The sequence below is a fragment of the Puma concolor genome, chromosome D4, assembly GCF_028749965.1.
Source record: "Puma concolor isolate L17-30 chromosome D4, mPumCon1.1.hap2, whole genome shotgun sequence".
Taxonomy (NCBI): Eukaryota; Metazoa; Chordata; class Mammalia; order Carnivora; family Felidae; genus Puma; species Puma concolor.
The window spans coordinates 48,499,754-48,526,419 of NC_141679.1; the positions used below are offsets into that span (position 1 = coordinate 48,499,754).

A 26,666-nucleotide genomic window follows, 5' to 3' on the forward strand; every position below is an offset into this window, starting at 1 on the left:
GTCGGACGCTTAACCGACTGCGCCACCCAGGCGCCCCTTGGATCCCCTTTAGAGTGAAAGCAACAGAAGGACCAGCTGGGGCCACTTCATGTACTTCTTTAGACAACAGGGTTGTGCTGCCCCAACAGGTTTTGTTCATGTTGTAAATACGGTAACAATACCATCTCTGACTTTTTGTTTCAGTTGTATCCTGGAAAAAAAAAAACATCAAATGGCAGAGGCAGAAATGTTTACTTCTAAGAAACAGTAGGACAGATCTGATTGATTTGGACTGAGGCATACTGACAATTCAACAGTAGCTGGCTGAAATTGCCTTTTCCAACTGAAATAGGCAAGACTCGTCGAGAGCACTGTAGTCAGCCCGCACCTGCTGCAGGAATCCTTTGCAGTACTTCCGAGGCAACGCGCATCTTGGAGGTATCTTAAGACTCTGTTATGTATTTATTATGTTCATGGATATCAAAGAGGTGGAGAACAAGTTTGGAAGCTTCAGATAAACTTCAGATAGGCTCTGGGAACTTCTTTTTTTTTTTTTTTTAATTTTTTTTTTCAACGTTTTTATTTTATTTTTGGGACAGAGAGAGACAGAGCATGAACGGGGGAGGGGCAGAGAGAGAGGGAGACACAGAATCGGAAACAGGCTCCAGGCTCTGAGCCATCAGCCCAGAGCCTGACGCGGGGCTCGAACTCCCGGACCGCGAGATCGTGACCTGGTTGAAGTCGGACGCTTAACCGACTGCGCCACCCAGGCGCCCCAGGCTCTGGGAACTTCTAATTGCATTTTTTTAAGTTGTGTTTTATGTATACTCTTTGTAAAAGATTTCTTCCCCATAAATTCCTAAGAGACTGTTCCTTAGCCTGCACTCAACAACTGGAAAGTTTTTTGTCTCTTAAAATCCAATTGATGTTTAGGTGTCTGTGCCTTCGTAATGTCCTCGGTTGCTTTCCCAGCAAGATGTTTGCACTTAGGACTTCGTTTTGCTTTAACTTTGGCAAAGATTTGCCCTGAGTCTGAGGCCAGGAAGGAAGTCATTTAGGCCCCAGAAGGACAAATTCATCTTGACTGGTAAGTAACAGAAAATGGGTTTGTTGTTACAGAAAACTTACAGGCTTAACTTGAGCAGCTGTGAATGCTGCAATCGATTTGAAATGGTTGTTTTAAAAATAATTAACTACAAAAACAAATGCATAATTAAATTCTAAATATTGTTATACTGGTAGGCATGTTTATATATTGTAATTAGTCTGAGGTGAGAAAAAGAGCCCAAGGAGGTTCCTGAACCATTAGAATACTTCCAGTGTCAGAATGCTTCATCCTTCCCTTCCCTATTTTTTTTTGCTCACCCTCCTAATTTTGTTACTTCTTAGTCTTGAAGAGAGAGAAATATAGGGGAAGAAACGATAGAAAAAGGCAGAAAGATTGGTACTTTCTAACACTGGAAACACAAATCATATGACATCAGTGGAGAATCAGTTCACTTGGAAATTCAAATATGTGACCTCCCCGTAATGTAACATGAGCGATTACTGAGAGTTGATCTCTATGTTTTTTAGAATGTGTCCTTTAACAAACGCACAGTAAATGTGCTGTCTCTGGAAGCATTGACCAGTGTGTAAAGTCTTGTTTCACGCAACTTGAAACCATTGAAAAATATTTTTGTGAGTTACCTTTACATGTCCTCTGTAGGACAAAGATAAAATAAGGGAAGAATAATTTTTATGTGACAATGAAATGGACTCTTAAGGGTGGAGGAAAGGATTGGAACAAAAAAAAAATGTCAGTACATTTAAATTAAATTTGCTTGCAATGATTGGTTCAGTTTCAAAACCTCTTCTGGTTAATAACCATTTTGCCACACACCTTAGCCAAAGGTCACTACTATCCTGACGGTTCCACCATTATAGATTAGTTTTGTCTACTTTGGAAAATTATACACATGGAATCATACAGTATGTTCTCTTTTATGTCTTTCTTCTTTCATTCATGAGATTCACCCATGTCATTGCATTTGGTTTTAGTATGTTTGTTCTCATTGTGTGACTGTACTACACATTATTTATTAATTTGACTGTTGAAAGATATTTGGTTTGTAGGACTGCAAACCAGGTAAGTGGAATCCTGGAAAACCTTTTTTACCCCAAGGTCTCTGCCTATATAAGTGATTTGAGTAAAAATGAATTACAAAATTTATGGGCCTATGTGATACTGATTTATGACTGTTGAAAGATATTTGCTTTGTAGGACTGCAAACCAGGTATGTGGAATCCTGGAAAACCTTTTTTCCCCCAAGGTCTCTGCCTACATAAATGATTTGAGTAAAAATGAATTACAAAATTTATGGGCCTATGTGATACTGATTTATCAATAAACATTTAGAATAATAGGTAGAGAAGAGGTACTTACAAATTTGTTTATTGTCCAATTGGTAATCATAAAGATTCTTCATAATATCCAAATATCTTCTAAATAAGACCCAGGAATTATGTCTTAATGTTCTTAATTGTCACATGTCTTATTCCTGGCTAATGTTTTTCTTACTATAAGGAAAAGTGAGCAAGACTTTACTATCTGCAATGCCATGGCTCTTCAGCACCTGTTGGTATTGAAACACCATTGATTTTCTTGCCTTTGCGTATCCCTAATACCTTTTTGTTAAATGCTGGTTACCTTATTACCCATGATGTTGCATCACCCATGTGACATCTGTGAATATTGGCTTCCAATGCCTCTCCCAAAGATTGTTACTTTACTTCATTGATTGTGACCACACATGCAAGTCTTATCCATAGTGTGCAGTGTCAACAAGAATTCATTTCTAGCCATGATAAATTTACCATTCAGAATTTTATAGGATAAACATAGAACAACACATCTTGTTAGCTATGTCTTCTCTTGAAGTCTTTTGACTAGAATCAGTATAGTCCTAGAATGTGATATCTTTTGGTGTTGGTTATAACCCCTGCCTTGTACTTCTTCCCACCATTGGGAATGATCAGCTAGGAGTCGATCAGTTTGTACAAGCAGGATGGTTCCCATCCATACAAGGTATATCCCTGCCATGTTCGGTATGGCTTAAGAACAATCAAGGGAAGCATCAAGAGGACCCACTGGCATTACAGAGCATCAGTCTGGTTAGCCCATGGAGGAGATAGCTATGAGCAGCGCTGGAGGACTGGCGGATATGAGATACACATTCTATGGAGAGGGTGGGGATTGTACTGGCTGTTCATATGGGATGAGTGCTGCCACCCTCACCACTGCCAGGTGCAATAGACTAGATGTGGCACTGAAGTAAGAGCTGATACATGGATGTACATAGGTGGTGAAGTTGTCAGTGGACTCTTAGTAGCCCAGAGCCTGTGTCTATCTTGTGTCACCCCAAATTACTGTATTAGCATCATTCTGGTGACTCAATCCCATGTGATTTTATAGAAAAAAATGCCAAACAAGGAGTCCTGGACCTCCTTGGGACATCCAGTCAACCCCATGAGTGGGATAGAGTGTTGGAAAGCACCTAGGAGAGGGGAAACAGGGAGCAGTACCCATGAGTCCTAGTCTGGGCTCAGACACCCTACATGGATGGCAATACCAGCTCCAGCTGATACTACCCACTTGAAAGAGAGATAATTGCAAGGAAATCACTCAAAGCATGGGGTTCCTTGAGGCATTGGTAGGTAGAATGCTGCATGTCTAAGGACAATACTATTGGGTTGTTTCTAGTTTTAACCATTACAAGAAAGCTATTATGAATATTTTTGGTGCACATATGAACTGATTTCTGTTGGCCCTATACTCAGAGTGGAATTGACTATAACTAATTATTTATAACTGAACATAACATGCATGTTCACATTAGCAGGTGCTGACAAGTTTCCAGAGGATTTCTATCAAGTCACACTCTCAGAAACCTGACAATTATCAGATCTCCGCACCCTTGTCAGCATTTGGTGAGGTCATTATTGTTATTTAAAACAAAAAAAATAAGCTCTTCTGGTGGATTCAGTGGGACTTCATAATGGTTTTAATCAGATTTTTCTGATGAATAATGATATAGATACCTTTTCATATGCTTATTGGATATGTTGGTATCCTTGATGATTTTCAATTTTTCTATTGACTCTATTTGATAGAAAAACATCTTTTTTTCTTATTGCTTGGTAGAAATCTTTTTCTTATTGAATGTAGGAGTTCTTGATATATACCTTTAATACTAGTCTTTTATTGGTATTTGTATTGCACATATCTTTATCCTATGTAACATTTAGGTTTTTATTCTCTTAATGGTGCCTTTGAGTGACAGAACATTTTAATTTTAATATAATCCAGCTTATCAACATTTTCCTTTATTGTTAGTACATTTTTGTCCTTGAGAAAGGCTTGGTTTCAGCCTTTCATAGGGCAGTTTTTCCTATTTTTTATGGACCACACTCTTTAGGGTTTCATCTGAAATTCTGGGTTCTTTACCAGAAGGAACCTCACCTTGGCAGATCCTGAGCTCTAACCCTGTCTTTCAGTACCAAAAAACTTTGGATATTTTTGCTCATTGTTTTAGCCTCTCAGACTTACTTTCCACTTGTATTCTTGGTGACTTGCATATATAGCTTTGGTGTCAGCTAACATCTCGTGGGGAGATTGCATATAGAATTTTCTAACTCACTTTTGTGCCATTCCTTCCTCTGTGATCTTGGCCCTGCAAATCTGGGCATCTCCAAATTCTAATTTCTGTCTCCCCAGCCTGATGGAACTGCCTCCAGCTCCAGATTGCTTTCTGCTTCTCTTTCCTGGTAAATTGGTAAATTCCTCAGGAAAAAAAAAAAAAACCCACAGAGGCAAATTTGAGTCTCACCTCAGTTAGCTTATTTTCTGTGATGTTGATCTTTCAAGTCCTGTCCTCTTTGGATCATTTATTATGCTTTCAAATATTCATTCATTCATTCATTCATTCATTCATTCATTTTTGTATTTATTCAAAATAATCTGCTTTTAGTGTTGATCTGAGAGAGAGAGAATTACTCTGATGCATGACATATGCTATCATGCCAGAGGTGGAATGAAGTCATAGTTCTTAAAATAATCCTTTAAGCATGCTACACCTGGGGAGTTTCACTGGTCCTATCTGGTATCTAGTTCCAGCTTTTCTCCATCTTTATGGCCCCTCCTATCCCTTATCTTTCTTTTCTGTAATTTTATTTCTGTTCCTCTTCGACAATAAAAAATTCCTCTGTTTACCTTATGCAGAGTACTGCTGTTCTCTCTCTCTCTCTCTCTCTCTCTCTCTGTCTCTTTCTCTCTTTTAATCCTTGAACTCTGTAGTCACCTTAACTGGCAGGACCCATTGTCCATTCCAAGCTTTTAACTCTCATGTGAGGATAGTTCCCACTTTAAGAGGAACTCTAATGCAGTTGTTAGAAAATTGTCCCCTTACACATTTCTACAAAGGTATGTATCAGTTTTTATATAAATGATACCTAATTCCAAAGAGAAATTGAAGTGGCTTGACAGAAGGAAGTCAAAGTCCTTATGTCTGAAGTATATTTTTTGTTTTTATATTGCTCTTATTTTTTTGAGTAATATTCCCTATATATATATTCTACTATGTTCTAAAATCTTAGAAAATATTTAAAACTTCAAACCTGACTTGAAACTTCTTGAAATTAAAGGAGGCTTATTTATTTACTTATTTCTTTAATGTTTACTTATTTTTGAGAGATAAAGTGTGAGTAGGAGAGGTGCGGAGAGAGGCGGGGGGACAGAAGATCTGAAGTGGGCTCTGTGCTGACAGCAGAGAGCCTGATGCTGGGCGTGAACTCACCAACCTTGAGATCATGACCTGAGCCAAAGTCAGATGCTCAACAAACTGAGCCACCCAGGTGTCCCTTCCTTACCTAATTTTTAAAAAATTGACTTCTAAATGAAGCACTGATGCTAGGAATATTGCTCTGTTAAGCCGAAGTTTCCTTTAGGCTCATCCTCTGGATTCACTTAGATAAATTATCATTTGCGCAGACTCTCAATGTATATATGCTGTTCACTCATTCAACACATATTTATTGAGTGCTAACTCAGTGCCATGCTCTGTGCTACGTGCTAGGCATACAATGGTGAGCAAAACACACATGATCTCTGTCCCCATGGAGCCTACTGTTCTGTGGAGAGGAGCAGATATTAATAAAATGACATAAAATGCTACCTCAATCTACAAACGGAAAATTGTTGACAAGAAAATGTGCGGCCTCTGTGATAGCACAGAGAGATCACATATTGGCTGGGAGTTGCTAAACAAAGCCTCGTTATGTGGATATTTCACCTAAGGTTACATGCAATTTCTATCATTACTCTGAATAATCAGCAAGGTGAATGATTTTGTTACAACTGTGTGCTACAACTATGTAGCATAACATTTCTAATCATCATGAGATCATCACACTAATAAAATTCCAGTATATAAGACATATCCCACAAGCCTACATATTGTATGGCTAGGATGTCCTTTATTTTATTTTATTTTATTTTATTTTATTTTATTTTTTATTTTTATTTTTTTTTTTAACGTTTTTATTTATTTTTGGGACAGAGAGAGACAGAGCATGAACGAGGGAGGTGCAGAGAGAGAGGAAGACACAGAATCGGAAACAGGCTCCAGGCTCCGAGCCATCAGCCCAGAGCCTGACGCGGGGCTCGAACTCACGGACCGCGAGATCGTGACCTGGCTGAAGTCGGACGCTTAACCGACTGCGCCACCCAGGCGCCCCGAATGTCCTTTATTTTAAACATTGCTCTATTTAATGGCATAGGTGGATGGCACAGGTATAGAGAAAAAGACGGTTCTTTGTTGTATAGTACTAAGTAAATTTAGATATTCAGTGTATTGTTTCAAATTTTTATTTATGCTTCCAGTTGGCGTTGCTAGGTGGAAAGAAGGATGTGCTGATATTTTTCAGGGCAGATCATATTTACTTCTGGTCTTTGAGCATAAACTTCAACATATATACAAAAATGATGAAAATTGAATATCTTGGAAGAGAATACCTGCCAAACACTATTGTCACTTGAAATGCTACTAATTCTGTTCTTGCAGCTTTGCTGAAGGAACACTATGAACAAAACATGCAGGCATGAATGTGTGTCATATTCTCAGGGAAGGGCGAGCATAACAGTAAGTACAAAGAGAGGTAGAATGGAGTGGAAAAAATAGAGTGGACCCAGATTACAGGTTGAGGGGTGTCCTGCTAAGAATTTGTAGGTAATAGGGGAGCCACTGAAATGGGTATGTTGTGGCAGGGAGGATATCTATTATTTGGTAAGATTGCTTTGAGAAACCTGAGAAAATGGATTGAAACGAGGAGAGTTATGGACTGAGCCACAGTGAACAGATAATATCTGGGAAGGGATGGTATTCGAGAGTCTCAGATATGTCACCTATGATTAAAGATAATCTCTGTTGTTGTTGTTGTTTCTTTCTTTTCTTTCTTTTTCTTTTTTACTTTTAGGAAAAGCTTAACAACTGGAGAATTTTAATGAATCTGATAGGATTGCGAGATTACTAATTAACAACAATCGATCTTCATTTCATAATTTGGGGTCCCTTATCTGATTTTCCTATTACCTTAAGCATTCTATGTTCTGACTTTTTGCTTTTGATTCCCTCAAACTATGCTGCTCACAAATGAAGAATACATTAATGTAAATATGTAAGGAAGTTCTCGTCTTTATCATTTGCTCCTGAGCCTTGGACAGTTCTGATGTAAATCATTTTAGAAGCCTCCCTAATTAAAATGGAAACCCATTGTGTCAGTTTGTCTGAAGGAACTAGAGTAATGTATATTTGAAGGTTTGTTTGAATATAGCTTTTAGGCTATTGACAGAAATTTGAGAAGGAGGCCAAGTTTAGCAGCATGGGCCCAGAGAAAGACCAAAGCCAGGCATGAATATTTACTGACAGGCAGTTAAGCAAAACAGCCACTCTGCTGTTTGTCTTTTCACTGTCCTGGATATTTGCTTCTTATTAATCTTTTAGGATGTATTCTTCCTTTGCTGAATCCATTATTAAACAGAGAACAGACATTGTGTTAGTAGCATTGTTTGTTCTTGCTCAGGTTGATGGAGAAAAAAAATATGTTGGAGGTAGTTAAAAGAAGTTGTATTACTTTTCTAATTATGTGCATTTACAAACAGAACAAGATTTATAAAAAGACATCCTGTATTTTTAGTTGTTTTTAGGTGAGAAAAGTGTATATCTTAACACTAGATTGTAGACAATGATCTCACAAATTCTCTAAAATCTGCCTCTTGCTCCCTGGGAGTTTTAATAGAATTATAAAAACTATTATGCTGATGAGTTTTTATGATAAAAAAAGAATACACTGGATTTTGTGTTTCATGGGCCAGCTATGGATTGCTTCTCTAGGATGATTTTGCCATTTTTATCTGCAGTATTTTTTTGGCAGTATTATTGTCTTATAACAATGAAAATAATATTGTTCTATTAAAATTAAATATGTAGCTACAATCTTCATTCTTTTAACAACCTTGTAGTTTAGAGATAAGGTTGCTGAGGCCCAGAGAGTTTGAGTAACTTGCCAAATATCACATAATGGTAAATAAAGACACTGATATTCAAATTTAAGTCTGCCTCCAAAGATCCTATTTTTTTCTGATATACCCTGCTGCTTTTTCACAGAGATAAATGTCACACCAAATTATTTTTCTTCTTCTACTCAGAGGAGGAGGATGAGGCATGGAGGAGTTGTGTCTTGACGATATGAAGCAACGAGACCTTGTTGTAATAAAAAATGGCAGCCAGTCTTTCAGTGGCTTGCTCATTAGTGTCTCAAAATAAAGAATTCAGTTCTGATGATGGCAAATTCTTGGCAACTAACAAAAGGAAGCAAAATACAAACATTTTGAAGTAGGCTTCTACTGATACTTCTGTCGGAGAGATTTATACTTTTGTCTCTTTGTTTTCCCAAAGTGTCCGTTTCAGGAAAACCAAATCTCCATTTCAGTTTGACCTGAACGGGTTGTGTGAAGCCTTGTCACTTACTGCTTGATGGATGATGTCATGATGAGTGGCATGTACAAGGATGGAGTCAGTGATCTCAAACTTTCCAAAGCTTGATTTGTATTTTAAGAACGTATATGTCTGGCCAAAAGGAAAGATACATTCAGTGGCAAAGAAGCAAATTTTGGCATTTTAAAAGCCCATATTGTTAAATTGTGCAATTGAGACTGTATCAGGGTTTAATAAACTACAGCCACTCGGACCAATCTCCATCATCTGAACTTGTTTTTGCATGGCTTCCTAAGTTAAGACGGTTTTTTACATTTTTAGAGGGTTGTAAGCCAAAAACCAAACAAACAAATTAAAAAATGCAAAGAATATGAAAGAGACCTTATGTGCTCCACAAAGTCCAAAATATTTACTATCTGCCCATTTGGAGGAAGAGTTTGTCTATGCCTGACCTATACAATGATGTTTAAGATATCTAAACATATACCAATTCTATTCCATGCAGCTTGCCTTAGAGAAACAATAGATTTGTGCTTGAATCCTATTTACTGCTTGTGTGAACTTGGGTAGAATACACAATGTTCTTGAGGCATGCTTACCCATTCTTGAAATAGGTATAATGTTATCTGTGTCATAGCGTAGTCAGAAAGATTCTGTATGTGAAGAAAGTTTTAAGTGTCAAAGCAGATTGCAAAGTAGAATGTAGAGTATAATCTCATCTTTGTAAAAACATGTTTATTTTTACGATTTTATTCACATGAAAAATGCCTGGGAACATAGCCACTGAGTTGTGTTAACAGTGGCAAATGCCGGAGAGTGAGAATAAAAAAAAAAAGTTTACTCTATTTTATATGGTTCTGTATTAAATTTTGAAAAGGTACTTCTTTGTTAATTACAGAATAAAAATAATTTTAAAACTTTTGGCTTATCATAGGGATAGGGTGAGTGTTGATCCTTCCTTTTTCCTTAAAGAAGAATAAAAGATTCTCCTGATAGCAGATTCTAATTTGTGGATTTGAACAGCATTTTGGAAAAGGCTTAAGTCTTAGCCTAGGATAGCAGAGCTCAGATTATTTAGGAGAACAAACATGTAAGTGTCTTTTAAAATGTACTTTATTGTTTAACAATTTGTAATGTCCTGACTTCTGAAAGGAAAATTAGATTCAATATTTCATTTCAAGTTTTAGCCTTTATATGGTTGGATGGGGCATCCTCAAATAGGATGCCATCCTCCCTGCATCTCACTTGGGGGAAAATTCCACCACTTATGTGTCCGTCTGGACTTTCTTTTATCCCTGAAGTCAAATTCATGGAAAGCTCAGCCTAACCTCAGTGGACCCAACACTTCTGTTATTATAGACTGTTACTATGACTGAAAGTATTTCTGTAATTAATGAGAAATAAAAGACATAATTAGAGACATTCTCCTTCCATTATAGCCCAACTGGGGCTCCATCAGGTCTATAAAGATTTCAGATTCTCTTAGACTGTTAGGCAATGCTGTTTGCCACGGTCTGGCTTCGTCCAGATATATAATGTAAATTGAAAGAGCATTATATTTATATAATGTAAATTGAAATGTAAATTTCATCTGAAGTTGAGGAAACATGCCCATTAGTTTCATTCCTAAGTGCTATGACTTCTAACTAATGATGCTTTGGTGAAATTCCAACACTTTCAATATACCCAAACATCTTCAAGACCCCACAAAACTGTAAGATCCCAGGTAAGGTCACTTGAGCAGCTTCTTTTTTCAACGTTTTTTTTTTTTTATTTTTATTTTTGAGACAGAGAGAGACAGAGCATGAACGGGGGAGGGGCAGAGAGAGAGGGAGACACAGAATCGGAAACAGGCTCCAGGCTCCGAGCCATCAGCCCAGAGCCTGACGCGGGGCTCGAACTCACGGACCGCGAGATCGTGACCTGGCTGAAGTCGGACGCCCAACCGACTGCGCCACCCAGGCGCCCCACTTGAGCAGCTTCTTACCAAGACTGATGGTTACTCTCGTCCTCTGGAGCTGCCATGCTCTTTTGTTCTTTGCACAGTGCACAGGCCCTGCGTATCATTCCCTGTAACTCCCACTCTTCCAGGACCAGTTTGCCTGCCTCGGATTTCTCTCACACCTATAATTCTTTTTTTTTTTAATTAAAAAATATTAATGTTTATTTTTGAGAGAGAGAGAGAGAGAGAGAGCATGAGCAGGGGAGAGGGCAGTGGGGGGAGATAATAGATAGATAGATAGATAGATAGGGATACTCTTAAGCGGGCTCCACCCTCAGCCTGGAGCCCAGTGTGGGGCTGGATCCCATAACCCTAGGATTATGATTTGAGCTGAAATCAAGAGTTGGACGCTAAACAAATTGAGCCATCCAGGCGTCCCTCTCACATCTGTAATTTTGATTCACCCTCACACTCTATCTTTCTGAGGTGTGGGTCATCCATTTTCACCATTGCTCTCCACTGTCCCTAGGATTACCATTATTCATCTTTTAACCTGTTTAAAAAAGCTTTTCTTCTTGGAGATGTTTCTTTTACAGGATACAATGCAGTTGATTTAATTTTATTACTCAGCTCTCTTGAATAGGATTGTCTCTGTGTTATGTCTCTGTCCTGTTAAAGGGATAAACAGTCTGCAGAGAGGAAAGGAAGATGGGTTGGTTTAAGTTCAAGTACAATTTTACGTGGCTTCCACTCAAGATCCTACAAGGCCTGATGAATCTCATTCCTCATGTCTCAGTGTCTGTCCCTTAGAATGCTGTGTTGTCTTCCCGAATCTGTCCACCACCATGGCTATCCTTTCTCAGCCAAGCCTTCAGTTATAGCTTTGTTTGGTCTAAAACTGTGAACAGGGCTTGGACCTTTCCCATAGGAACTTTGTTTCTTAGGAAAACTTTGGGAGGGATCTAGTTGTCTGATAAAGTTCCTCTCTGTATTCTATGACTTCGTTAAAAAAAATGTTTAAAGGTTTTTTTTTTTAATACTTTGATTTCCTAAAAACTGCAAAAGACAGTATAGACTTCTCATACTCTTTGCCCAGTTTTCCTTGTTGTTAACATCTTACAATAGTACATCTGTCACAACTGAGGAACCACCATTGGTATATTCCTATTAACTAAACTCAGTCTTTATTTGGATTTCACTAGTTCTGTGATTCTTAAGGAGGTATTTTTTTGCCAAAAGCACAGGGGATATATAGGAGAGTGTTGCCTGTTATATTTTGGATTAAGCTCTGATCCTTTCTAGGTAATTTGGGGTGGTGAGTTGCTTGGTTGACAATTAATTACATTATTTTCTAGGTGTGTCCTGACTAAATGACTTGAAAGGGGTGCCATTAGGGACAAACATTGTTTTTCACACAGCAGTTCTTTGTGTTTTTAGAACTCCAAAGTAAGAGGACAGATTAGGGTAACCTGAGTCTTCTTTTAGTGAAACCTTTTGCTGAGAAAGAGCAGGCAAAGGCCTTTGCTCCAATTTTAGTGTATGTGCTGCTGGAGGGAGCACCAAAGGCCTCTGCTCATGTGGCTCCCCCTGCCCTGGGGCTTCATGGGAATAATGCTGACTTCAGGCAAAACTACAGTGCCTGGGAGAGCAGTAGGGGCTAAGTAAGGTTTACAAATAGGATAAAAATAAAAATCATTTGGATTTTTGGAGAAAGCAGAATGAAGTGAAACCAGGATGAACTTAAAAACATAGAAAACTATTAAAGTGCCCAAGGGGATTTGGGTTAGTGGTCATAGAAAATCTTGTATGATTACTGTACCTTCTTTAAATGTAAAATCTATCTTGTAAATGTTCTGAAGATACTGTGTGTGTGTGTGTGTGTGTGTGTGTGTGTGTGTGTGTGTGTATGTGTATATTTGAGCTGGCAGGGTGACATTTATTAGGCAAATAAATATTGAACAGCTAGCTAGCTGTGGACTAGACACTGTAGTAATTACTGAGGATACTGAATAAAGAAGACTGTTCTTGCCCTCAAGAAGCTTATGACCTGGCTGATGGTGACCTTACATATGTATAACCTAGCAGTTTTTCTTTTCAACTATTTCTCTTCCTCCAATTTATACTGCATTTTATCTGGCATGGCAGGAGATGTCTAGCTATGGCAATATGACCATTGTCATAAGTTTGTCCTTATGACAAATATAAACACAAATTATCACCTTCATTAACAAATGTTGATAAAGTTTTTGCTCTCTGTAGCACTTTTACCAGCCATTAGGCAAATAAAACCAATGTAAGACATACTCTATCCCTTTTTTACCCAGTGTATTATCCTAAAAAGAAAAACAATGGTACAAGTTAGCCCCAGTTTGTTCTGAAGAATGTTACAGATTTAAATTCTCAGGGAGATTAGAAAAGGATGCAATCGCTTCCAACTGGAACCAGAGGTGAAACCTCATGGAAGAAAGCCTCAGATTATGCACCAGAAGTAAAACCTTATATATTCCCAGGGTTTTCGAGGGTTGAACTAGACCAGCCCAATTTATTAAACACCCCCCTGTTTTCTTTGGTATTGCTCATTTTCTCGCCTTTTTGTGCCACGATGACCAATTATGGTGAACATCATTCATTTCTCATTAGCTGCGTTAGAAGAAATGGTTAATATAGATTAAGGTTGGCAGCAACAAGCCATGCCACCCTGGGAGTTAACACAGCAAGTGTGGAAATTATCCTGGTCTCTTCACTTCTCTGGGTTCCAGTGCAGACCTTGAAATCCCCTATACCAGTGATTAACTAGCTGGTTATCTGTATATTGTGCCCCAGTATAGACTTTTGGCCCAGAGTCCTAGTTCATGGTAGAAGTAAATACTTATTCTATGCTTTTTCTTGATGTCTCCAATTGCTGTTTTACCCATAGGATATAGTTGGAGACTGTCATAATTCTGCCATAATATTCCAAATTTAGTTTTCAAACAGTCTTTGTCACATGCATTGTTATTTTTAAGATACAAGTGGCACAAGATTTATTATGCTATAGTCATATATATATGTATATGTGTGTATGTATATAATTTCCTACCCCCTAAGAGGTGAATTCTGTAGAGGAAATGAAAATAAAAATTTCATAGGGTGTAGGGCAGAGCAAATGCTCATCACAGACTTATCTGACAAGTCTCTTTCAAGAGCCTGTCCACAGATTGAAGATTCACTCTTTGCTCAATTTGCATCCTTGGCCCAATAAATGTTTTATGACCTCCCTCTATGAGCACTCACAGCCAGAAGGAGGTAATGCAAAATTGATCTGTATATTAAAACTGCTGAGCCAAGCGGGCTTGCTCCTGGAATTACACTGATTATGTGTATATGTGATTCAACAGGCCCTATTGAGACACCACAGTATTTGAAAAGACACCCATCAGCTGCATTTTTTATATACACAGTTTCTTCTTTTCCTCCTTCTCTTAACCCTCTGGACCAACTCCTATATTCACATTTTTAACTCCCTTTGGGCTCATGAATAGCAATAAGTGTTTTCAGAAAAGAAAATGCTTCACCATTATGCTCAGCAGTCTATTATTTCTAGAATACAAGGAAGGACATAGACCTTCAAATCAAACACACAGAGGTCGGAATCCCAGCTTTACCATTTAATTGCTATGTGGATTTGGGCAAATTATTATATCTCTCTGGGCCTCATATTGCTATTTTAAAGTAGAGATAATAACATCTACCTGCCTGAATTGTTGCAAATATAACTGGTATAGCCAGGCTTTCGCTGTCTGTGAATATAAAATGAGGTCCATTTCCTTTCATATCCATGTTATGATGGTGGAGTTAACGCTGACATGATAGATCCCCTTAAAGCATGCTCTAATTATTTCTGGAAATGACACCAGGTTCTCTTTTACATGGGCTAAGAACAGATTTATTCACGTTTTTCATTCTGTCCTTTTTTGACAAGCTCCCAAGATATTCATTTATATAACAACTATTTTTATTGATACCTATTTTGTGCTAGGAGCTTTTCTAGCACATGGGTTATTGCTGAATAGGACAGACAAGGTCCTTGTTTTCGTGAAACTTATAGATTATGTGGAGCATCTGGGTGGCTCAGTTGGTTAAGTGTCTGACTCTTGATTTTGGCTCAGGTCATGATCTCCCCAGGTTTGAGAGTTTGAGACCTGCTTTGGACTCGGCTGTCAGCACAGAGCCCAAGCTGTCTCTTGGGATTCTCTCTCCTCTGTGCCTTCCCCATGCACACATGCTCTCTCTCTCTCTCTCTCTCTCTCTCTCTCTCTCTCTCTCTCTCAAAGTAAGTAAACTTAAAAAAAAAAGAAACTTACAGATTGTTGCAGGTGAGGGGTGAGGGAGTCAGACCAAATAGATACATAATAAGGATAAGAATGCTCTGAAGGAAATAAAGCAGAGAAATCCTGTAGAAATTGACTAGCAAGCTGTTATAGAGGAACAACATTAGAGATGATAGGTAGTTGACATTTGAGCTAAAACCTAGATGGTGAGATGGAGCCTACTAAGTGAAGATCAGAAGTAGAGGAGGGACATTCCAGATTGAAGGAGCTACAAAGACAGTTTTGAGAAAGAGCCACGGAGTTAGAGCAACTGAGGGAAGAGGACTATGTTTCTGGTCATCAATTCTGACATGTGGGTTTCTTCCCACACCACCAAGCGCTTCATCAACACCAGGTGGGTGTCTTGCAATTCAACTCAATTCTGACACTATCTACCCAGGAGAGAGCATCAGATTCCACAGGGTAAGGGTTTAGTCCCATAACACTCGATACTGTCCCACCCTGATCTTGCACTTCAGATGCCAGGTTGCTACCTGTGCTTCTGACTGACTGGCTATAAATCAGAGCTTCCCATGACCCCCTCCTTTGGTTTCATTAATTGCTAGAACAGGTTACAGAACTCAGGAAACCAGTTTACTCACTAGATTACTAGTTTATAATGAAGGATATCAAAGGACATGAGTCAACCTACATGTGAAGAGATATATAGGGCAAGGTATAGGGAAAGGGCACGGAGCTTCCACGCCCTCTCCTTGCACACAACTCTTCCCGGATCTCCATGTGTTCACCAGTGAGGAAGTTCTCTGAACTCTGTCCTTTTGTTTTTTTTTTTATGGAGACTTTGTTATATAGGCAGTGTTGATTAAATCATTGGTCGTTGGTGATTTATTCAGTCTCCAGCCCCTTCCCCCTTTCCATGGAAGTCAGGTGGGTGGGACTAAAGGGTCCAACCCTCTAATCATGTGGTTGGTTCCTCTAGGGCCAGCCCCAATCCTTAGATGACCTAGGGGCTTTCCAAAGGACACCTCATTAAATAACAAAAAACACTCTTTGTCATTCTCATTGTTTATAAGGGTTCTAGGAGCTTTGTGCCAGAAATGAGGGATGAAGACTAAATATATGTTTCTCATTATAAATCACAGGGAGTATAACTGAAACAGTGAGAAAGGGTAAGGTAGTACAAGGTGAGTCTGATAATTGCGCAGGGGCCTGATTATGTATGTCCCTGCAGGACATCAAAGGGCAATTAGAATGACTGGAAGATACTGATTGATATGTTTTAAGCAGATAAACCACATGATCTAATTTACTTAAAAAAAATTACGTTAAAAAAAAAAAAACCAATAAACTTCTGGCTGCTGGATGTGTAAGAATATGAGTACAAGTGTGGAAATAGGGAAAATATTTTGGCTATGATTGTAGTTCAGATAGGAGGGGTCGCCTGGGTGGCTCAGTGGGTTAAGCGTCTGACTTTGGCTCAGATGATGATCTCATAGTTTGTGGGCCTGAGCCCCACGTTGGGCTCTGTGTGGACAGCCTGGAGCCTGCTTCAGATTTTCTCTCTCTCTCTCTCAAAAATAAACATTAAAAATATTTTTTCTGGCAGTGGCTTGCGGGTATGATACAGAGCATGAGTTCTGTTTTTCATAAGCTGGTACTAGTCTTACTATTGAAGATGTCAAGTAGTTAGATATACAGCCTGAAATCTAGGGTTTAGAGAGGATGGGAGATTTAAATTTGAGAGGTATGAAAATATATATAGTATTTAAAGCAATGGATGTGGATGAATTATTGGGGAATATGAATGGGAGATAAAAGAAGAGGTTATAGGATCAATCCCTAGAGTACGCTAACATTTAGAAGTCAGCTAAAGAAGAGAAGAAAGTAAAGAATATTGAGAAAGAGAATTAATGAAGCTGGAGGAAAATGGAATAATGTATGATGTTCTGGACTCAAGACAAAAAAAGGCTTTTAAAAAGGTAAGAGTGTTTGAATGTACGGCTAAGAAGTGCAGCGAGAGGAGACAGAGAAGGGATTACAAAATTTGGCAGCATGGAGATCACTGACAAGATCCTGAGGAGCTAGTTCATTGAGTCATTGACGTAAAGAGTGAAAACCCAGTTGAAGTGAGGTGAAGATAAGATAGGACCTGAAAAAATGGATATAGATAAGTATTTCCAGACATTTGGCTATTGAATGAAGTAAAGAAAGGAGACACTCTTTGGCAGAACATGAAAGGTCCGGAAAAAAAACTTTTTTTGTTTGTTTGTTTATTTTTTCCAAATGGCAGATCCAGAACCTGTATACTTTTCAATGTTAATAATCCTTGGAGAAGAATAATTGATGGTCTTGGAGAGAGGGGGAATCTTTGCCACAGTGAAATCTTTGAGAAGCCAAGACAGGATGTCTATAGAACACAGGTGCTCTGCTGGCATTTGATAGATAAGGACTGGTCTTTCATGGTAGGGGAAGAGAAAGCAGTGACTGCATGTTCATTTTGGGGGAAACTGAAGACAATTCCATCTGATTATTCTATTATCTCAGTGGAGTACAAGGGAAGGTTATTATTTAAGAGTGAGCAGGGAGGAAGAGGGGTTTTGGAGGGTTTGCGGAGAGGAAAGATGTGAAATAGTCTCTGAAGGGAGAGGCAGTGCCAGTCTTTAAGGAAATGTTCTGGTCTTGCTGGGCAGGCTTGAGTACCCTCAGAGAAGGAAACAAATTTAAAGTAAGACCTATTAGCGTGGTGGAGTGCCTCTGCTCCTGCACACGCTCTCGAAAGTGCTATTCAACACACAAAACACTGCTGGCGGCTGCTCTGAGAGGTGCTCTGTGAGGGACTAGTCCCTTTGGGACCACGTTCTAAGCATAAAATGAACATCCACAGAGCGAGGCTACAATTTTTAACAAAGTTTTGGATCTGGTGGAAGGAAGCCATGATGGTATGAATTTAAAAGTATTCTTGAACATAGCTACTCTTGCAGTTCACAGGAGAATTTTCAAGGAAGGTCTGATGAGCATTTTGATGCTTATAAGTCGACTGGCTCCCAGGTAGGTAGTAAGGGTCAGTTTACCCTCTCCAAAGAGAATTCCCTTGAGAGTGGCTGTTCTGTGTCCAAGAACCAGGTACGCCAAGGCCCAGAGAGATGAAAATACTTCATTCTCATCCCAGCCTGAGGTGTTTCCCAATCTCCATTTTTTGTCCCTAGAATTTTCCTCTTTCCAGGTTGACTGACAATAGTAATATAAAATCACATTTTTAAAGCTTATTTATTTATTTTGAGAAGGAGAGAGAGAGAGAGAGAGAGAGCACACATGAGCAGGGTAGGGGCAGAGAGAGAGAGAGAATGAGAGAGAATCCCAAGGAGGCTCTGCACTGTGCAGAGCGTGACATGGGGCTTGATCCCCATGAACCGTGAGATCATGACCTGAGCTGAAATCAGAGTCAGTTGCTTAACCGACTGAACCACCCAGGCACCCCAATATCAAATCACATTGAAGAAAGTCTGTCTTAACCAAAATGGATGTAGTCTTACTTAATGGCCTGAATAAAATAACAATATTAGTGCATTTGGATTATTCCCTCTAAATGACATCATGTATAGAACATCAGTTCTATCAACATCATCATCATCAACAGCAGGTTGAGTCTGATCAAATACTTTTTTTAAGTCAATGAATAGTAGCTTGAGGGCAAAGCCATATCTGTATGCTTTTTCCGTAGTTCTCTCTATTTCAGCTTCATACTTCCTATTTGAGCTACTTAAGAACATATACAATTCCAATGAGCAATAGTATTTTTTTAATCTACACACCATCCAGGAATACAGCTTGCAGAAACACAGTTTATGCAGGGCAATTTACATTGCCAAATAGCATTCATGGCAGTGAATATTTTATATTTTTCCCTAAAGAAAATATGTGTGTGATGGTTTTACATTTGCAGAATTATGGCTCATTCAAGAGGTTCTCCCCCATGCCATAACTACAACAAAGGGTTTCTGTTTCCTTCCACAAAGAAGAGTTGAGGTCTCTTCTATGTTGATGTATAGATAACCCCAGTGACTTTGTTTGTTTGTTTGTTTGTTTATTTATTTATTTATTTATTTATTGAGAGAGAGAGAGAGAGAGAGAGAGAGAGAGAATGAATCCCAAGTATGCTCTGAGCTTTCAGTGCAGAGCTCAATGTGGGGCTCAAACTCATGAGCCCATGAGATCATCACCTGGGTCAAAATCAAGAGTCGGATGCTTAACTGACTGAGCCACCCACGTGCCCCCCCCCCACCACAACTAACTTTTAAATAGTAATTTTCTGAGGTTTCCAAAACATTTAGGGTTGAGTTGTGGTCTAAGGACCTTGCTAAATGAATTTTAAAGATCACATGTTTAATGTGGCTTGAACATACCTACAAAATAGTAGGGGCCCTATCTTATAGATTTTAAGTTCTATATAAGTTAATGCTATAGTATTATGGTACCTACATCATAGGTAGATACCTAGAAAATGTAGATTCTTTTACCTATAATAATCATTGTTTCTTTCAAAATACAAAATTAAATTATTATAATGTACATTACTATTAGTACAAGTGCCTAAATTTGCATTATATACTGCATTTCTGCTACTTGATTGGTTCTTCTTCATGGGCTTATTACTCCACTTTATTAAAAATCGGCATTTGCTATAAAATGGATTTGTCTTGAAACTTTCCCATGGATCTATTTATCAAAATGGCTTAATTTAACTTCTAGGATATATTAAAAATAATAAATTATAATAGTAAAATTTTATTATACCACTTTATTAAAAAATAGATTGTTTGCCATACTGGGAATCCAATTTACTTAAGTGTTTACGCTGGTGGGGTGATTACAGTAGGGTCAGAGAAAAAATGAGAGGAAAAGAGAGAGAAAGAGATTTACAATAGATTACAGCAAGAAAATAAAACCTTAGAGTATGACCATGTAGGTTAGCAACTATAATCATAGAAAAACGAAAAAAAAAAGGACGATGTCTCAATGACTGGAAACGAGATAATTGCAAATAATGCACCAAACTCCAGGCTACTGCATGAAGAGCTATGAAACAGAAAATCTTGGCCTGTTGTGAAAAAAATTAATGTTTCTGATATTCCTTCATTCACTCACTTAATCATTTATACATCAATCCTTGCATCATGTTTAGATGAGAACGTGAAGAAAAAAATTGATGTCTAAATTCTGAAAAAAGGTAATGAAATAAACTCCTATTTGGTTATATGTCTTTCTTTGTAGAGACATGTGCATACTTGATTGGTAATCATAATTAATCCTACCACTTTATAAAGGATTAAACCTGCAAAACTATAAAACTCCCAGTAGATAACGTAGAAGAAAATCTAGGTGATGTGGGTATGGTGATGCCTTTTTAGATGTAACACTGAAGATGTGAACCATGAAAGAAACAGTTAACAAGCTGGGCTTTACTAACATCACAAACTTCTGCTCTGCAAAAGACAATATTAGGAGACGCAGAAGACAAATTATTTGCAAAATAGTTTTTGGGAAAAATATTTGCAAAAGACACATCTGATAAAAGACTGTTACCCAAAATATACAAAGAGCTTTTAAAACTCAGTGGTAAGAAAATAAACAACCTGATTTAAAAATTGGCCCAAGACACCTTAACAGACACCTCATCAAAAAAGAGACACAGATGGCAAATAAGTACATGAAAAGGTGCTTAACATCATAAACTTAAGAGAAATGGAAATTAAGACAACAATGAGATACCACTAGATACCTATTAAGATGGCCAAAATTAAGAACACTGACACGAAATGCTGATGAGGATGTACAGCAACAGGAACTCTCATTTATTGCTGGTAGAAATACAAAAGGGAACAGCCTCTTGGGAAGACAGTTGGACCGTTTCTTAGAAAAAGAAGACATATTCTTACTATATGATCCAGCAATTGTTTTCCTTGGTGTTTGCCCAAAGGAGTTGAAAACTTGCGTCTACACAAAAATCTGCGTGCAAGCGTTTATGGCAGCTTTATTCATAATTGACAAATCTTAGAAGCAGGCAAGATGTCCTCCAGTAATTGAATGCAGAAATAAACTGATATATCCAGACAACGGGATAGTATTCAGTGCTGAAAAGAAATGAGTTATTAAGCCATGAAAAGACGTGGAGGAAACTTAAATACAAATTATTAAGTGAAAGAAGTCAACCTGAAGAGACTACACACAATAATTCCAACTAGGACATTTTAGGAAAGGCAAAGCTATGAAGACAGTAAAAACATTAGTGTTGGCAGGAGTTTGGGGGTGGAGGGAGATGAATTTGCAGAGCACAGAGGATTTTTAGGGTAGTGAAAATACTCTGTATGATATTATAATGGTGGATATGTGTCATTATACTTTTGTTTATACTCGTGGAATGTACAATGCCAAGAATGAACCCTAAGTTTAGCCATGGACTTTGAGTGACTATGATGTATCGATATAGGGCTATCTTTGGTGAAAAATTATACTATTTTGTTGAGTAATGTTGATAATGAGGAGGCTATGCATGTGTGGGGGCAGAGTTAATGAGAAATCGCTGTACCTTCCTCTCAGTTTTGTTGTAAACCTAAAACTGCTTGAAAAAATAGTCTTTAAAAAAAGCAGGCCCTTGACATCAAAAATCCATATGATCTTTTTGGCCAATAGGACTACTGTGAAATTGAGATGTGCTGACTTTAAGTTTATAACACATACTGGATTTTGAAGTGATGGTAATGATAAAAAATATAAGATATCTCAATTTTATGTTATATGCTGAAATGGTATTATTTTGGATATATTGGGTTAAATAAAATACATTATTAAAATTGATGTCACTTGTTTCTTTTGCTTTCTTTCAAACGTATCTAATAGAAATTTAAAATTATACATGCAGGGGCACCTGGGTAGCTCAGTCAGTGGAGCAACCAACTTTTAGCTCGGGACATGGTCTTGCGGTTCATGGGTTTGAATCCCTCATTGGGCTCGCTGCTGTTGGCACAGAGCACGCTTTGGATCCTGAGTCCCCCCTCTCTCAGCCCCTCCCCTATTTGTGCTTTCTCTCCCGAAATAAACATTAAAAAAAACTTTAAAAAATTATAAGTGCAGCTTAAATTATATTTAAGGACAATACTGCTCTAGACCAGTCTGCCCCCAAATAATGAAAATTGTTGGAAATAATGGAGGAATTAAAACACACATACATAAATAGGTATTTAAGAGAGGTTTGCGACTTTTAAGGTGCAATCCACACTTCTTAGATCAGAGGAATTTATATAGGTTTCTTCTGATTTTGACTTAGAATTTATTTCTGAAGATTTGTTTTACGGATTGTGCTGACTTTTTTGTTCATCTCTCCTAGTAAATTAATTGCGCTTGCAGGATTTTTCTTTGTTTTCCAGTACATTTCTCCTTCCTTTCATGTTTGTCATCTATTCTCCGACCTGTTCCAAGGGTTTGAAATTGACTCCATATATGACTTTCCACATGGTGTATTTTGAGGATCCTCTGAGAAACGATCTAGGGTGGGATCTATGTTTCTCACTGTAAAGTTGTTTATGGCTTTCCATTCTCAGCCACCCTTTGGGCATCACAATTCTGACTTTCTCACTCCCACCTCCTCTCCCTCCTTCCCTTCACTCTATGTGGTACGTGCATGTGTACTTTGGGTTTTGTGGGAATTCAGAATGTGTGATGTCTAAGAATGGAAACTAAGGTAGGTTTTTTTTTTTTTTTTTTTTTTTTTTTTTTTTTTTAAGCTTGTGTAAGAAACAAGTAATCAGACAAATGCTGTAGAGGATTTTGTTGAATATCGGTCAGGAACCCCGTTCTGTTTGAAATGAAGTAGCATCCAGCATATTGACATGAATGAAGCTGACACTTGGATGCAGAAAATTCACTGAATATAAATTTAAATATTAAAGAATAATGAGGTTATAAGTGCCTGAAAAATTGCTTTTGCTCATGCCCAGTAGGAATTTTCATGAGCATGGAATTATGTAACTGTTTCTGCCTCTCTGAAATATTACCAAAGTTTAATTGGCAGTTGTACAATTGGGTGGAAATTTTTTAATGGTTTACTGTTTTCTATAGATTGAAGTCTTCACTTATTATTACAAAACGTCTTCATACATTTGACAACAATAAAACCCAGACAGACAAAATGAAAATGTTGGTACCTTAAGAAATGTAAGATGTTGGTCAATTTATAAGTGTGGATAGATCTGTTAAATGTCCAGGAATGTTAAGGTATTTTACCCTCTATTTATTTTAGACAAAAATATAGTCACAATTTATAATTGCTTATATTTAGATGATATTATACGTGTATCTATATGTGTATAATTGTCCATAAGATAAATGGCAGTATCTTTCATTATTGTCATATCTTTACTTCTGCATCTTTATATTTGTGAAATTAGACATTAATTTGGAGGTTTAATGAATGAAATATTTATATGCAGGAGTTCCTGGGTGGCTCAGTCAGTTAAGTGTAGGATTCTTGATTTCAGCTCAGGTCATGATCTCACAGTCATGAGATCAAGCCCCAAGTCGGGCTCTGTGCTGCACATGGAACCTGCTTGGGATTCTCTCTCTCCCTCTTTCGCTGTCCCTCCTCTACTTGTGTGTGTGCCTGTGCTGTCTCAACATAAAAAAAAAGCAAAAGAAAAAAAGAAATATCTATATGCAGATTTACTGCATATGTTTCCTATTTATATATATTCCCATAAATGAGTGAACAAGTCTTTGCAAGATGTTTTGTAAAAATCATTGTTCTTAAGATATTCACTCATTATACCTAAGCTTGGGAATGGATATTTTTACATTTTACCTATCTTTTGTTCAGATGAAATTTGTAAATATTAACGGAATGTCTATTATGTGCAGGTGCTTCTTTCTACTTGCCTAATGGGGCCACTGATACTGATGGTTGTATTGTGGTTTTGTGTGAAAATGTCCCTGTTTTAAAGCATTTGACTGTGATGGAACATAGGTCAACAGTTCTCAATAGTTCAGGAAGAAAAGAGTTTTTTTGTACTTATAATTATGCGCCATACTTATAATTTTCCTGTAAGTTTGAAATGTTTCTAAAAAACAGAAGGAAAAAAAAGACTATCACTTGGCAACTGTTTGAGCTTGGAAAAATAACTTCAATGTTCTGAGCTCAGTTACCACACACTAATATCTTTTTAAAAAGTTTTTACTTACTTATTTTGAGAGTTGGAGAGCACACATGGGCAAGTGGGGTAGGGGCAGACAGAGAGGGCAAGAGAGAGAATCCAAGGAGGCTCCACACTTTTAGTGAGGAGCCCGATGTGGGACTAGATCTCATGAACCACAAGATCATAACTTGAGCCAAAGTTGGAAGCTTAACCAACTGAGCCACCCAGGTGCCCCTGGGCATACTAATAGCTTAAAAAGTTGTTTTAAGGATTAGGATTGTAAATTAATTATAGATTTATGATTTCCTATTTTATTCAGCGGTTTATAATTTGTTAGAGTCATTATTTACTTTGACATTCAAATTATTCCATATTTGCTAGTGGGAGCCCCTTCTAATTTGAAAGCCTGTTTTAACATCCTTGCAACAATCCTATTTTATGATTAAAAAAAAATCTTTAAATTTCATCAGTATAGCACATCAAAATACACATGACATAAGGGCATTTGCAGACATCTCAGAATAGAGATCCGGACAGTGGTTTGCAACAACACAAAACAAATACAAAGTCCCTGAAGAACCACCGTGTTACAGAGAATGCAGCACCTGTAGGAGGTGTCTGTGATGGCAAGCACTGGGACAATAACCTGAAGTGTTGTTTGCTCTATTCATGGTGGTAGGCAGGGTAACCCTCTGGTTAAAAAAAAAAAGATATTTCCTGACTTATTTCAAAAAATATTAATCCCACAGAGAAAGAAAATCATGGTTAGGGAAAGGGAATTCTAATATTTTTGCTTATAATCTCTGAAAACTGAAGAGATGAAATTAACAGAGGGAAACATGGGGGGAGGTTGTAATTTCCCTCTTTTTCTTACCTTTAGGAAAAACCAGACCCAAGCTATTCCAGACACATGATGTTATTTCTTCAAGACCTCCAAAAACAGGAGACTCCACCACCTTCTCAGTCCATTTCAACATCTACTGATACTTACAGCCTGGAATTCTATGTCTCTAAACCAAGTATCGTGTGCTGCTTTAACATTAAACCCGCTATTCTTGTTCCGTAGTCAAAAAAATAAAAATTCTGGTTATCATTCTCTTCAAGATGTCTGTAAGGGAGTAGTTTTCAAATTTATAGTTGCTGTGTTCATTCTCTACTTCCAAGGAGTAAGGATGGAATATTTTCTGGATTTTTACTCTCTGCCAGAGAGGCATTTTACTAACATTTACTGAGTACTTACTATATGCCAAGGGTGGACCTTACTAATTTGTTGAAAGCCTGAATAGAAAGCTGAGTAAGAAAGAATTCTTTCTCTGCCTGTCTTCAAGCTGTGACGATAGTCTTCTGCTTTCAGACTCAGAATCAGATCAGAGCTTATACTATTGTGTATAAGACCAGTCCAGACCAGACCTTCTCAGCCTCCATAGTTGTGTGAGCCAACTGCTCATAATTATCTATCTATCTATCTATCTATCTATCTATCTATCTATCTATCCATCTATCACCTATCTGGCTAGCTCCTGTGGGTTTGGTTTCTCTGGAGAACCTTGACTAATACAATAAGCAAGAAACAGAGCTTGGAGCCCAGGCAGTCTTACTTCAGCATCCTTGCTCTTAACTAACACACTGAGTTGTCTCTGATTCAATAAACATTGTGTAATCTTCACAACTCAGCACAATTGGTGGGATTTTTTTCCCTCTCTTTTACAGATGAGGAAAAGTGGCAGAAATAAATTAAAAATTCAGATAAACACGGCTCCAAAGCCAATGGTATTTATCTTCTAAATATATATATATATATATATATATATATATATATATATATATATATATATTTGTAGGCAGGAGAGGGAAGGAGAATATTATCTACAACAGGGGGCCTGCTCAGAAAGGAACAGAAACCATTACTTTGCCTGGCCAAGAACTGTATTTATCAGGTGTATTTCATCAGGTGGGCTCCAAATTAGATCTATAAAAGGCTGCAAAGGTAAAAAGACTTTCAGCTCCCTTCTTCAAGAACAGATAGTAGTTGCCATTTATCAAAGGCCTGTTATGTGGTCAGTACCATTCCTGGGTATAATAATCTTTCATTTAGTTCCCAACAGAAACCATTGAGGTAGTTTATTTTCATAGGCTGGGTTTCCCAGGAGCAGACTCTAATATAAAGATTCAAATGCAAATGATATATTATGGAAAAACCAATAAAGGATTGAGGAAA

General features: G+C 37.8%; 1 long non-coding RNA gene across 1 annotated transcript in view; it reads left to right on the forward strand.

Annotated features, from left to right (window-relative positions):
* The window catches only part of LOC147574863 (uncharacterized), a 121,171-nt gene extending 95,620 nt beyond the window's left edge, over window positions 1-25,551 (forward strand). The window contains exons 2-5 of the long non-coding RNA XR_015243322.1: window positions 184-417; window positions 3,858-3,948; window positions 7,080-7,157; window positions 25,329-25,551. This is a non-coding gene — a long non-coding RNA (uncharacterized LOC147574863). The remainder of the gene's footprint in view (window positions 1-183; window positions 418-3,857; window positions 3,949-7,079; window positions 7,158-25,328) is intronic.
* Window positions 25,552-26,666: the final 1,115 nt, after the last annotated feature.